Raw genomic sequence first — 15,493 nt, forward strand, 5'->3', positions numbered from 1 at the left:
TGATTACATTTTCACGCAATTTGGGTGCATAGATCCTGAGAAATCAGTACCCAGAACAACCGCCTATGACCGTAATAACGGCCTTGATACATCTGGGCATTGAATCAAACAGAGCTTGGATGGCGTGTATATGTACAGCTGCCCATGCAGCTTCAACACGATACCACAGTTCATCAAGAGTAGTGACTGGCGTATTGTGACGAGCCAGTTACTCGGCCACCATTGACCAGACGTTTTCAATTGGTGAGAGATCTGGAGAATGTGCTGGTCAGGACAGCATTCGCACATTTTCTGTATCCAGAAAGGCCCGTAGAGGACCTGCAACACGCAGTCGTGCATTATGCTGCTGAAATGTAGGGTTTCGTAGGGATCGAATAAAAGGTAGAGCCACGGGTCGTAACACATCTGAAATGTAACGTGTACTGTTCAAAGTGCCATCAATGCGAACATGAGGTGACCGAGACGTGTAACCAGTGGCACCCCATACCATCACGCCGGGTGATACGCCAGTATGGCGATGACGAATACACGCTTCCAACGTGCGTTCACCGCGATGTCGCCAAACACGGATGCGACCATCATGATGCTGTAAACAGAACCTGGATTCATCCAAAAAAATGACGTTTTGCCATTCGTGCATCCAGGTTCGTAGTTGAGAACACCATCGTAGGCGCTCCTATCTGTGATGCAGCGTCAAGGGTAACCGCAGCCATGATCTCCGAGCTGATAGTCCATGCTGCTGCAAACGTCATTGAACTATTCGTGCAGATGATTGTTGTCTTGCAAACGTCCCCATCTGTTGACTCAGGGATCGAGACGTGGCTGCACGATCAGTTATATCCATGCGGATAAGATGCCTGTCATCTCAACTGCTAGTGATACGAGGCCGTTTCCATCCAGCACGGCGTTCCGTATCACCCTCCTGAACTCACTGAGTCCATATTCTGCTAACAGTCATTGGATCTCGACCAACGCGAGCAGCAATGTCGCGATACGATATAACGCAATCCCGATAGGCTACAATCCGACCTTTATCAAAGTCGGAGACGTGATGGTACGCATTTCTCCTCCTTACATGAGGCATCACAACAACGTTTCACCAGGCAACGCCGGTCAACTGATGTTTGCGTATGAGAAATCGGTTGGAAACATTCCTCATGTCAACACGTTGTAGGTGTCGCCACCGGCGCCAACCTTGTGTGAATGCTCTGAAAAGCTAATCATTTCCATATCACAACATCTTCTTCCTGTCGGTTAAATTTCACGTCTGTAGCACGTCATCTTTGTGGTGTCACCGCCAGACACCACACTTGCTAGGTGGTAGCTTAAATCGGCCGCGGTCCATTTAGTACATGTCGGACCCGCGTGTCGCCACTGTGTGATCGCAGACCGAGCGCCACCACAAGGCAGGTCTCGAGATACGGACGAGCACTCGCCCCAGTTGTACGACGACATTGCTAGCGACAATAAGGACGAAGCCTTCCTCTCATTTGCCGAGAGACAGTTAGAATAGCCTTCTGCTAAGTCCATGGCTACGACCTAGCAAGGCGCCATTAGCCTTACATAGTTTGAGAGTTATAGTATAAATGTCTCCAGAAGAACGCTGTATTCATCAACGAATAAAAGTTAAGTATAAAGCAGCTACGTACTTTTCTTGCTACCATTCAATAGTTATCCTTTTCCAGACTTGACGCCAGACGGCGTGTGTGTACGCGTGCCTTTCTTTCGTCTCACCTCACAATGTGGCGTAACTAGCTTGTTACGCCACAACAATCTTCATGGTGTAGCAATTTTAATGGCCAGTAGTGTACATCTGAAAGATGATATCTATTCAAATTTCGCGCCATTAGTATACACGTAGCGCTTGTGGCGCCACTATGAACTTGAAAATCAGGTTTGCTTTAAATTTGCGTTGTAACGGTCATGAAAGTAAGTTTCCTTTGAGATAGGATGTGGTGAGTTGAGCATTAGTCAAAAATGCCTTTATACGACAGACGCAATTGTGTACACCTCACTGGGTTGGAACGATGTCGTATAATAGGGCTACGAGAAGCTGGATGTTCCTTCTGTGGTACTGCAGAAATACTTGGTACGAATGTAGCCACCGTACATGATTGCTGGCAGCGATGGTCACGGGAATGTACGGCCGCAAAATATCGGGCTCCGGTCACCCAAGTGACACTACCGAGAGGGAAGATCAACGTGCTCCGCGAATGGCTCTGGAACATCTTACTGCTTGTGCAACAGCAATTTGAGCAGCAGTTGACACCAGAGTGACACCAAGAAGTGTTAAAAGTCGGTTATTTTGACAGCTCCTAGCCAGACGCCCTGTAGCGTGCATTCCACTGACCTCAAACCACCGCCAGTTGCGACTTTAGTGGTTTCAAGCGAGAGCTCATTGGAGGGCAGGGTGGAGGTCTGTTGCGTTGTCTATGACAGCAGGAGCACTCTCTTGGTTATCCCGCGCAACCTGACTGCAGTCAGTCTGGTAATTCCCTGTTGTGTTGTCGTTCATGAACAGTAGAAAAGAAAAATGGCTCTAAGCACTATGGGCCTTAACATCTGAGGTCATCAGTCCCCTAGACTTAGAACTACTTAAACCTAACTAACCTAAGGACATCACACACATCCATGCCAGAGGCAGGATTCGAACCTGCGACCGTAGCAGGAGCAGCGCGGTTCCGGACTGAAGCGCCTACAACCGCTCGGTCACAGCGGCCGGCTAACAGTAGTCCAGGGGATTTTGCCAAGAGGATGAGGCTCACCCACATTCCGCTGTTGCAATCTAAAATGCTGTGCACAGTGTCGCCATGTTGCTTGGGCCTGCTCGGTCACCAGATCTGTCTCCAATCGAGCACCTGTGACACATAGTAGAACAACAACGCCAGCGTCTTTCAAACGCAGCATTGCCCGTTCCTGTATTGAGCGACCAAGTGCAACAGCCGTGGAACTCCGTTCCACAAACTGACATACGCCACGTGTACAACACAATGCTTTCTTTTGCATCCTTGAATTCAACACTCAGCTGGTTACACTGGTTGTTAATGTACCAGCATTTCACATTTTCAATGGTTTATCGCGTGCTTGCATTAACTAATGATCTTCCGATGTTAATCACTGAAATATGTTACCTACACAAACGTATTATCGAAATTTCGTTACTCTGCTTTAGTTATTTTTTAGTGTTGAGATTTTTTCCCGTTGGCGTACCATCCTGTCTCCTCCTCCTAGTCAGTGTTTTCCATCTGTTGCTGTCTTCGCCGATTCTACTGAGAACCTCCTAATTACTTATCAGTCCGTCTAACTTTCAACTTACTTCTACAGCAGCACATGTCAAACGCCTCGATCTCTTATTCACAGACAACGATTAATTACCAAAGATTGCTGTGGTCCAAATATAAAATTTTAGAAATTTCTTCCTCAGATTAAGGCCGAAGTCTGATTAGTTTGATACTTATTGCAGGCTAATCAAGATGAGTTCTGTAGCCGCCTAACCATAGATGAGTGTTGCATGTATCATTACGATGTCGTGACAATGGAGTGGAAAAAGCAGTGCAAACACGTAGATTCAAAATCGCCGACTAATTCGAAGACCATAATCGCACAAGGTGATGCTGAGTGAATTTCGAGACTGCCATTGTGTGGTGCTGACAGATAATTCTCGTAAGGGGCAAACAGCCACAGTAGCACACTATTTAAATTCCCTGAAGAGGTTATGTGAGGCTTGCTAGATCCCCTCGCTTCTAAACATACTGTTATCACTCAGCTTAGCCGCGAGTCCGTAGAGGATGGTATATGTGACGTACAGTATAACTGGTCAGCATTTGCACCCGGAATCTGCGAGTGTAAGTCGGACCTTCCTTGATCCGCCTTGGTGGGTCGTGTCGTCGGATTTCATCCTACCTGTTCTCGGTGCAGCTCTCGTAAATGTCGTCCAGTGCAAATTCGTCATTGGCGCATTGGATGTCTCTGTTGTTGTTGTTGTTGTTGTTGTTGTGGTCTTCAGTCCTGAGACTGGTTTGATGCAGCTCTCCATGCTACTCTATCCTGTGCAAGCTGCTTCATCTCCCAGTACCTACTGCAACCTACATCCTTCTGAATCTGCTTAGTGTATTCATCTCTTGGTCTCCCTCTACGATTTTTACCCTCCACGCTGCCCTCCAATACTAAATTGGTGATCCCTTGATGCCTCAGAACATGTCCTACCAACCGATCCCTTCTTCTGGTCAAGCTGTGCCACAAACTTCTCTTCTCCCTAATTCTGTTCAATACTTCCTCATTAGTTATGTGAGCTACCCATCTAATCTTCAGCATTCTTCTGTGGGACCACATTTCGAAAGCTTCTATTCTCTTCTTGTCCAAACTATTTATTGTCCATGTTTCACTTCCATACATGGCTACACTCCATACAAATACTTTCGGAAATGACTTCCTGACACTTAAATCTATACTCGATGTTAACAAATTTCTCTTCTTCAGAAACGCTTTCCTTGCCATTGCCAGTCTACATTTTATATCCTCTCTACTTCGACCATCATCAGTTATTTTGCTCCCCAAATAGCAAAACTCCTTTATTACTTTAAGTGTCTCATTTCCTAATCTGATTCCCTCAGCATCACCCGACTTAATTCGACTACATTCCATGACCCTCGTTTTGCTTTTGTTGATGTTCATCTTATATCCTCCTTTCAAGACGCTATCCATTCCATTCAACTGCTCTTCCAAGTCCTTTGCTGTCTCTGACAGAATTACAATGTCATCGGCGAACCCCAAAGTTTTTATTTCTTCTCCATGGATTTTAATACCTACTCCGAATTTTTCTTTTGTTTCCTTTACTGCTTGCTCAATATACAGATTGAATAACATCGGGGAGAGGCTACAACCCTGTCTTACTCCCTTCCCAACAACTGCTTCCCTTTCATACCCCTCGACTCTTATAACTGCCATATGGTTTCTGTACAAATTGTATATAGCCTTACGCTCCCTGTATTTTACCCCTACCACCTTTAGAATTTGAAAGAGAGTATTCCAGTCAACATTGTCAAAAGCTTTCTCTAAGTCTACAAATGCTAGAAACGTAGGTTTGCCTTTCCTTAATCTTTCTTCTAAGATAAGTCGTAGGGTCAGTATTGCCTCACGTGTTCCAGTATTTCTACGGAATCCAAACTGATCTTCCCCAAGGTCGGCTTCTACCAGATTTTCCACTCGTCTGTAAAGAATTCGTGTTAGTATTTTGCAGCTGTGGCTTATTAAACTGATTGTTCGGTAATTTTCCCATCTGTCAACACCTGCTTTCTTTGGGATTGGGATTATTATTTCCTCTTGAAGTCTGAGGGTATTTCGCCTGTCTCGTACATCTTGCTCACCAGATCGTAGCGTTTTGTCAGGAGTGGCTCTCCCAAGGCCGTCAGTAGTTCCAATGGAATGTTGTCTACTCCGGGAGCCTTGTTTCGACTCAGGTCTTTCAGTGCTCTGTCAAACTCTTCACGCAGTGTCGTATCTCCCACTTCATCTTCATCTACATCCTCCTCCATTTCCATAATATTGTCCTCAAGTACATCGCCGTTGTATAGACCCTCTATATACTCCTTCCACCTTTCGGCTTTCCCTTCTTTGCTTAGAACTGGGTTTCCATCTGAGCTCTTGATGTTCATACAAGTGATTCTCTTATCTCCAAAGGTCTCTTTAATTTTCCTGTAGGCAGTATCTATCTTACCCCTAGTGAGATAAGCCTCTACATCTTTACATTTGTCCTCTAGCCGTCCCTGCTTAGCCATTTTGCACTTCCTGTCGATCTCATTTTTGAGACGTTTCTATTCCTTTTCGCCTGCTTCATTTACTGCATTTTTATATTTTCTCCTTTCATCAATTAAATTCAATATTTCTTCTGTTACCCAAGGATATCTACTAGCCCTCGTCTTTTTACCTACTTGATCCTCTGCTGCCTTCACTACTTCATCCCTCAAGGCTACCCATTCTTCTTCTACTGTATTTCTCTCCTCCATTCCTGTCAATTGTTCCCTTATGCTCTCCCTGAAACTCTGTACAACCTCTGGCTCTTTCAGTTTATCCAGGTCCCATCTCCTTAAGTTCCCACCTTTTTGCGGTTTCTTCAGTTTTAATCTACAGGCCATAACCAATAGATTGCGGTCAGAGTCCACATCTGCCCCTGGAAATGTCTTACAATTTAAAACCTGGTTCATAAATCTCTGTCTTACCATTATATAATCTATCTGATACCTTTTAGTATCACCAGGATTCTTCCATGTATACAGCCTTCTTTCATGATTCTTAAACCAAGTGTTAGCTATGATTAAGTTGTGCTCTGTGCAAAATTCTACCAGACGGCTTCCTCTTTCATTTCTTAGCCCCAATCCATATTCACCTACTACGTTTCCTTCTCTCCCTTTTCCTACTACCGAATTCCAGTCACCCATGACTATTAAATTTTCGTCACCCTTCACTATCTGAATAATTTCTTTTATTTCATCATACATTTCTTCAATTTCTTCGTCATCTGCAGAGCTAGTTGGCATATAAACTTGTACTACTGTAGTAGGTGTGGGCTTCGTATATATCTTGGCCACAATAATGCGTTCACAATGCTGTTTGTAGTAGCTTACCCACATTCCTATTTTCCTATTCATTATTAAACCTACTCCTGCATTACCTCTATTTGATTTTGTGTTTATAACCCTGTAGTCACCTGACCAGAAGTCTTGTTCCCCCTGCCACCGAACTTCACTAATTCCCACTATATCTAACTTTAACCTATCCATTTCTCTTTTTAAATTTTCTAACCTACCTAACCTCTGTTGGTGGAAGCTAATTATCTGAAATTGCTGTCGATCAACTTTGGGGTATCTATTTACTCGAAATTAACATTCAGAATGCCGTAATATCACTTTTATTCCTATTAGATCAATAATGAAACACTCATGTCACAAACTACTCGTAACCGAGAGCATGGCTGCCATCGAACAAGACAGGAAGAGCTCTTAACTCCGACTGCCGACTTTAGCGCGCAGTCCGTATCTTTTATTAGTTTCGTCACAGTTCGTGGATTTCCGATCAAGTTCGTACTTACTAAGATATGCATTTGTTAATGAATGGGTGTGAATTTTAACGAGGCTAAATTATGATAAATAGTTTTAAACATCCAGAGGCTCCTCCTAGTATTCATGTTGTCATAAATGACTTTAATTATTAAATATAAATAAATGACTTTGGAGCCAAGATGGCGGTACTTCGCCTCATGTACATTTCCCAGGCTGACGCTTGTTGCTATGGTCCAGCGCCGAGCCCCACTCCAATACGCGCGACATACGGTCGCTTCTTCACCTAGCCAGCCAGCGTGGGAAATGCACTCCGACTCATGGCCGGCTACGGACTACAGCACTTCCTAACTATCGTGAATACATCAATACGAGACAATAATTTATTAAAACTGGTAAAATGTCTTCCTCACGTAAGAGACACCTTACAGGCTGTCAAAATGGGGCTTGGCGGGAAAGTGTGAAAGGCTATCATTTCACCTCCAAGCAACGCCCCAGTCATTCAGTTCAGGACAGTAAAAACGCTGCTTCTTGTGCTACCAAATTCTTCCTCGGCTCAGCCCTCTGTATTCTCCTCATGTGGCAGCCACTGACCTTTTTCTCGCCCGTCAGTTCCAGAATGACGAGATAATTTTCCGAGATGGAACTTTTCCTAAATAGCCAAAATCAACACTTCTGCAACACACGTCTCTCTATTCTCTCCTCCTTGTGATACTGGCGTCTCATTGAAGGGTGAATACGTAGAGTTTACTGTCGCAGTTTGGTTTTTTCTGTGTGATCATTAAGACTCAGAACACACCTCATAAACACGAATGATGTGTAACGGGAAAGGAGAAGATAATTAAAGTTTTTCGTAACCGAGTATAACAAATATTAATTTCAAAATTTTATGCAGTGAGTAAAATAAAGCTGTCTTGAGATAACGAAGAGAATAACTGCATGTTAATATAATCGATGATTTTGCTAAGTGGGAAAAAAGTACAGGAAACGATTCCTGAGAGGATAAGAAGCAAAATGCGTTCCAAGGGATGTACACCCCACTTGAATTTGGAGATAAAAGATCTGTGGCAGTGACCCCGGTATCAGCACATAGCAGGTGACCCGCGCCGTAGTGCGATAAGCCAGTCAACCTTGTAACCTTGCGGAATATTCTCCATGACAGTTTGCTCTATCCGCATCTCGTAAATTTTTACTTTATCTCCTACGGATTTGCACCAGTTTCTCGCTGGTTTTTCGTGCAGGCCACCACGGTGCAGAGATTTGTCATCCATCCTATTCAAGGCAGACGCTATATTTGTAAGGAGCCTCATCGGCAACCTTCACAATACCCACCTGTGGGCTACGGAGAAACCCCTTGGAATGGTGGCAACGTATCAGCAGCACCAATCCTTCTCTTCTTCTGTTTTCGCCATTGCCAGTCAACGTTTTATATCCTTACTACTTCGCCCCTCATCAGTTACACTCCTGGAAATTGAAATAAGAACACCGTGAATTCATTGTCCCAGGAAGGGGAAACTTTATTGACACATTCCTGGGGTCAGATACATCACATGATCACACTGACAGAACCACAGGCACATAGACACAGGCAACAGAGCATGCACAATGTCGGCACTAGTACAGTGTATATCCACCTTTCGCAGCAATGCAGGCTGCTATTCTCCCATGGAGACGATCGTAGAGATGCTGGATGTAGTCCTGTGGAACGGCTTGCCATGCCATTTCCACCTGGCGCCTCAGTTGGACCAGCGTTCGAGCTGGACGTGCAGACCGCATGAGACGACGCTTCATCCAGTCCCAAACATGCTCAATGGGGGACAGATCCGGAGATCTTGCTGGCCAGGGTAGTTGACTTACACCTTCTAGAGCACGTTGGATGGCACGGGATACATGCGGACGTGCATTGTCCTGTTGGAACAGCAAGTTCCCTTGCCGGTCTAGGAATGGTAGAACGATGGGTTCGATGACGGTTTGGATGTACCGTGCACTATTCAGTGTCCCCTCGACGATCACCAGTGGTGTACGGCCAGTGTAGGAGATCGCTCCCCACACCATGATGCCGGGTGTTGGCCCTGTGTGCCTCGGTCGTATGCAGTCCTGATTGTGGCGCTCACCTGCACGGCGCCAAACACGCATACGACCATCATTGGCACTAAGGCAGAAGCGACTCTCATCGCTGAAGACGACACGTCTCCATTCGTCCCTCCATTCACGCCTGTCGCGACACCACTGGAGGCGGGCTGCACGATGTTGGGGCGTGAGCGGAAGACGGTCTAACGGTGTGCGGGACCGTAGCCCAGCTTCATGGAGACGATTGCGAATGGTCCTCGCCGATATCCCAGGAGCAACAGTGTCCCTAATTTGCTGGGAAGTGGCGGTGCGGTCCCCTACGGCACTGCGTCGGATCCTACGGTCTTGGCGTGCATCCGTGCGTCGCTGCGGTCCGGTCCCAGGTCGACGGGCATGTGCACCTTCCGCCAACCACTGGCGACAACATCGATGTACTGTGGAGACCTCACGCCCCACGTGTTGAGCAATTCGGCGGTACGTCCACCCGGCCTCCCGAATGCCCGCTATACGCCCTCGCTCAAAGTCCGTCAACTGCACATACGGCTCACGTCCACGCTGTCGCGGCATGCTACCAGTGTTAAAGACTGCGATGGAGCTCCGTATGCCACGGCAAACTGGCTGACACTGACGGCGGCGGTGCACAAATGCTGCGCAGCTAGCGCCATTCGACGGCCAACACCGCGGTTCCTGGTGTGTCCGCTGTGCCGTGTGTGTGATCATTGCTTGTACAGCCCTCTCGCAGTGTCCGGAGCAAGTATGGTGGGTCTGACACACCGGTGTCAATGTGTTCTTTTTTCCATTTCCAGGAGTGTATTTTTCTGCCCAAATAGCAACACTCGTCTACTTGTAGTGTCTCATTTCCTGCTTCCCTGAGCATCGCCTTATTTAATTCGATTACATGCCATTGCCCTCGTTTCTCTTTTGTTAGTGTCCATCTTATATCCTCCTTTTGAGGCACTGTCTATTCCATTCAGGTGCTCTTCCAAATCCTTTGCTGTCGTTGGCAAAATTACAGCGTCATCGACAAACCTCAGTGTTTTTATTTCTTTTCCTTAAACTTCATCTCCTCCTCGAAATTTTTATTTGGTTTTCCTCACTGCTTGCTCATCGTTAAGATTGACTAACGTCAAGGGGTAGGCTATATCCCTCCCTTCCTCCCTTCCCATCCGCTACTTGCCTTCGTGCACTTATTCTCCTATAATTGCCATATGATTTACGTGTAAGTTGTAAATTACTTTTCGCTCTCTCGGTTTTGCTCCTGCTACTTTAGAATGTCAAATAGTGTATTTAGTTCAACATTTCAAAGTGGAGAGGATCTGAAAATGAAATGCCAGGCGACCAAATAAATATAATTACAATAAAAAAATAAAATTTCATTCGATCTGCCCAGGACTGCATTAATTGGATTAAAGCACCAACAGCTACGAAAAGGTGCGCAGTTAAAACGAAATGTGCTGAAAGGATCGAGAAAAACTTTTACAGTAACCCAATAGCACTCAGAGAGAAGTCGCCGAGGGTCACCAGTAATGGGGGTACCGCTCTACACGACTCTCCGTCCTTCTTACAGTAGACACAGGCATACTATAACATTCAAAAAAGGAGTAAATGAAATTAAACACAACTACTTTAAGAACCAGGATAATCGCTTTAGTGGTTGTGAAACTCAAAACATTGATAGGAATTAATAAGTCCCCGAAACACCGGAAATACAAAGGCTTTTACAATACAGTAGATACTGTCAAAAATAAACGATTCATACTGAGCTCGTCAATGAAATAATAATCTGAAGATTAAAAACACGGCAAACCAGGTTGCTTGTAAGGAGCCAAGACTCTCGGCAACTTTGTGAAAGCTGTTAAGAACTTTAACTTGGAACAAGTTAGTTGACTAGCAAAGATCCGCAAAACTCAGGAATTGGATAACAAGAAAAAATTTAAAGCTTTGCATAAACGCCAGGTAATATAGTTAAATATCCACAAGAAAGATTAAAATAAATTAAAAATAATTTTAAGGACGAAACACAATTAAGACAAGTGAATTCGTGAAGCTTTAAGAAAAAAAAAATGTTCTCATGCCTGCACTAACACACAAGGACAGGAACGCCAGAGTGCTAAAATAATGTCTACAATGAGCGTTATCTACACTTGCTGAAACAAGGGACCAAGCGAACTCGACGAGTTTTCACACGTATGTATCCCAAGGCGCATAGATATCGGAAGAAAGTGTTCAGAAATGTATTTTCTTCCTCCTATGATTGCCGGGGCTGATCGAGGTTGACCCAGCACGCTTCCAGAAAGGCACTACCATTGCTTCCAACCACTGCTTGCAGTCGATTGCCACTTAGGCCACTGCGTATTGCAGCCTAGCAGCCTATAGTCACAACGTTCGCTTTCTCCTGTGGGCCCGCACGGCCGCGGTCTGTTGTGCTCGGCCAGCTCAGCCTCTTCCCACCCGCTCCCATATAAGACCGAAAACAGAACTTCTCAAACTGGCGTGGCGAGTGGTTTCAAGTCTCGCGTATGGACAGCCAGCACCCTCTCGGGAGTGCTCCCGAACCTCTTGCTGGGCAACTAGCATCGACAACACCCTTGAACCCAAACTGATCTTATCTCAGGTCGATTTCCGTTCTACTATAAATAATTCGCGTCAGTATATTGCAACCATGACTTATTAAACTGATAGTTCGGTAAAATTCACTCTTGTCAGCATCTGGTTTCCTTGGAATTATAATTATTACATTGTTCTTGAAGTCTGAGGGTATGTGGCCTTTCTCGTACAGCCGGCCGCGGTGGTCTCGCGGTTATAGGAGCGCAGTCCGGAACCGTGCGACTGCCACGGTCGCAGGTTCGAATCCTGCCTCGGGCATGGATGTGTGTGATGTCCTTAGGTTAGTTAGGTTTAAGTAGTTCTGAGTTCTAGGGGACTGATGACCACAGCTGTTAAGTCCCATAGTGCTCAGAGCCATTTGAACCATTTTTTTTTCTCGTGCATCTTGTACACCAAGTGGAATATTTTTGTAATGGCTAGATCTCCCAGGGATATCAGTACTTCTGAGGGAATGTCTACTCCAGGAGCCTTGTCTAGACTGGGATCTTTAAGAAGTCTGTGAAATCCTTTTTGCAGTATTATATTTCCTATCTGATCTTCTTTACTTCCACTCCCCTCCCTATAACACTGTCTTCAAGTTTTTCCCCTTTATAGCCTATCTATATATTCCTTACACCTTTCAGCTTTCTCGTTGTTGCTTATGACTGGATTTCCATCTCAGCTGTCAATATCCATAAAGCTGTTCTCTTTTCTCTAAATCCCTCTTTAATTTTCCTATAGGCGGTAATTATCTTTACCCTAGCCACGCATGCTTCTATAGCCTTGGATTTTCCCTGTAGCCATTCCGGTTTAGCTATGTTGCACTTTTTGTCGATCTCATTTTTTAGTCGTTTGTATTCCCTTACGCCTGCTTTATTTGCTGCATTTTTATTTTTTCTCCTTTCATTAGTTACAGTCAATATATGCTGTGGCATTATTGGCCTTGGTTTTTGGACTGTTTGATCATCTGCTGCCTTCACCTGAGAGGACACGGAGCAGAAATGGCCATATGCACTTACGGCAGGAAAGGGAGGTACAGGGCTTCGACAAAAATATGGAAACTTCGACAAAAATATGGAAACACGACGAGGAATCTGTGCGTCAACATACTGTAAATGCTGATGCTAGCCAAGCTGCAGGTTGCGGTGTTTGTGTCTGAACACGAATGGTGCCTGCGCAATGTCCTTCATATTTTCAGGTTTCAGTCGTAGTCATAACAGTATACAGTGAAGCTGAGAGTGCGTTGTGTTGGAGCTAAGTGACTTCGAACCTTGGCAAATTTTTGATGTTCGTATGGTGCGTGCTTTCGTAATCAAGATAGCCGAAGAGTTTGGTGTTTCAAGAGACACCACATGGAAATTTATACCGCGTACAGGTAAAGCGGAAAAGTTACAACGCGGACGAACCTGCCTGTTTAGTGCTCGTGAGAAACAGTCATTGAACGGGATTATCATGAAAAATAAGAGGACTCCAAAAGTCACTGCAGAACTGAATGTCGCACTCGCGAACCGTACCAGCACTGAAACAAAACGAATGGATGTCCATTAGCAGGGAATTTAAGTGACTGCAGGAATTGCAAAACCATTCATCAATGATGCAAATGCCCGTAGCCAGAAAACGTGAAGCAGAAGCCATAAAACTAGGACTGTGGAGCAATGGAAGACCTTCATTTGGTTGAACGAGTCTTGCTGCACAGTATTTCCCAATTCTAGTTGCGTTTGCCTACCGGCGGGGGTTCGGTGATGATTTGGGCAGCCTTATCGTGTATTACATGGGCCTCATCCCTACTGTGAGAGATCACGTTATTACCAAGGATTATGGGACCATTTTGGCTGATCAGGTCCATCCCGTGGTTCAACATTTGTTCCACAGTGGTGATACTGTGTTCTGTAACATTCTCCATGTTCACACAACTCGCATCGTCCAGGACTGGCTTTATGAGCATGAGGATTATTTATTGCATCTCCCCTGACCACAATAGTCACTAAATGACAGTATTATTGAGCCTTTGTGGTCTGCTGTGGGAAGAAGGATGCTAATCGTTATCCACCTCCATTATTCTTAGCTGAAGTTGCACCCTGCCCATTCTGCCCGTGCTGTTGTGGAAGAACTAAACAACAGCTTTGCAGGAAGGTGGTTGGGGCACCATGGTCCTCATTCATGGCCCGCAAGGACGTCTGATTTAACACCATTAGATTTCTTTTTGTGGGGATATCCACAGAATCGTGTTTATGTCACTGATCCCACATCCCCAGATGATCTAAAACGGCACATCGAGGACGCATGTTGCTCCGTGACATCGTGCTGCATCCACATATGGACTCCCGCGTGTAGACACACATGTTCAAGGAAACCACCCAAACTGACGACTACAAACGCGCCATATAACTCACCTGTCAGTGTGCCTGGGACGTAGTGTGGACCGATGACTTCATCCCCAGGGATTCAACAGCATACATTAATAGACCACCTACGTTGACGGTCGACAGGTCGTACCCGCCGAGGATTGTCTGCGGCCCGGTAGTGAACGTTATGGCGATTCACTGCACCATAATGTGTGAACGTGGACTCATCAGAGAACATAACACCTTGTAAAGACTCCAGCGTGAAATTACGCATGGCCTATCCACAGAATATAACTCTCGCACGTAAATCGTTCCCATGCAATTCCTGGGTCAGTGACAGGCGGTACGGGTGAAACCTGTGGCCGTGTACTATAGGCCACACAGATGGGAGGCTGACACCAGCGACTGCAGCAACGGCTCGTAAGCTGACATGAGGGTCGCGGTGTACTGCAGCTAAAACAAACACCTCCGTCTCCTCACTTCTTGCAGTTCTTTGACTGTTCCTGCGGCGCATTACCAAGCTGCCTGTGTCCCGAAGTCGTTGTTCGGCACGTAAGAACGTAATGGCTGCCGGAGCTCTTGACCTAGGATATCTCACGGCGTACCCCATGTCTGCTTCAGTGGCATCGTGTCGGCACTCGCCGAGCATCAGCAGCATGTCAAGGTACTCGTTCTTTGTGTGTGCCATCTTCATCCGATGTCAGTAACTGTGGTATATTGAGCTCCGTTTCTTTGTGTGGCTCGAACTGTCGGGTATTCGTTCGTGTGCGGCGACAGTCGGCAGTCTAAAAGGGCATCGAGGAAGCTTCTCGCTTCGTGACACCGGCGACGTTACAACTCGGCCGCACCACATTGAGAAGGTGGATGGCGTTATGCGCAGCGTGTGCCGTATCTGCCCCTGAATCTTTGAAGGGTTGGAGCTCCCAAACTAAAAGTGATAGGAATGTAATTTAAATTGATGTATACACAGCTGGTGTTACTGATTCCAGTGCCTGGCAGAAACAGCTATTGTTCCATTTAAAATTGTATCTTTTTGCTGTAACTCTTTGTACAATAACACAATAAATTCGTAACTCCGCAGGCAGTAAAACGTTTCTTATGGTGACCTACCGCAATAAATATTTCCGTCGCCTATTACTTCGTAACTTACAGAGGCAAACACTTTCAGTGAAACACCCTATGTGTGATGTTTAGTGAACTTGTGTGCACTTAGCCAAGCGTGATTTGAGTCTAGATCTGGAATGTCAGAACAATATCTTCCCCTTTCCTCTCTTTCTAATCTGTTTAACCTGGATAAGTCTTACACTTGTTAATTGCACATCGTCATTGTCTGCAGTCGATCCTTCAATCAAAATAGACGTTCTGTCTCAAAATTAAGTCAGAATTTTGACAGGAGATACAGAAGTTGGCACTGACGTGCAGAAGGCTTATACAGAG

General features: G+C 45.5%; 1 protein-coding gene across 1 annotated transcript in view; it reads left to right on the forward strand.

Annotated features, from left to right (window-relative positions):
* The window catches only part of LOC124594491 (growth/differentiation factor 6-A-like), a 94,475-nt gene that overhangs the window by 43,975 nt on the left and 35,007 nt on the right, over positions 1–15,493 (forward strand). The window lies entirely within an intron of this gene.

This window comes from Schistocerca americana, chromosome 2, assembly GCF_021461395.2.
Source record: "Schistocerca americana isolate TAMUIC-IGC-003095 chromosome 2, iqSchAmer2.1, whole genome shotgun sequence".
Classification (NCBI taxonomy): Eukaryota; Metazoa; Arthropoda; class Insecta; order Orthoptera; family Acrididae; genus Schistocerca; species Schistocerca americana.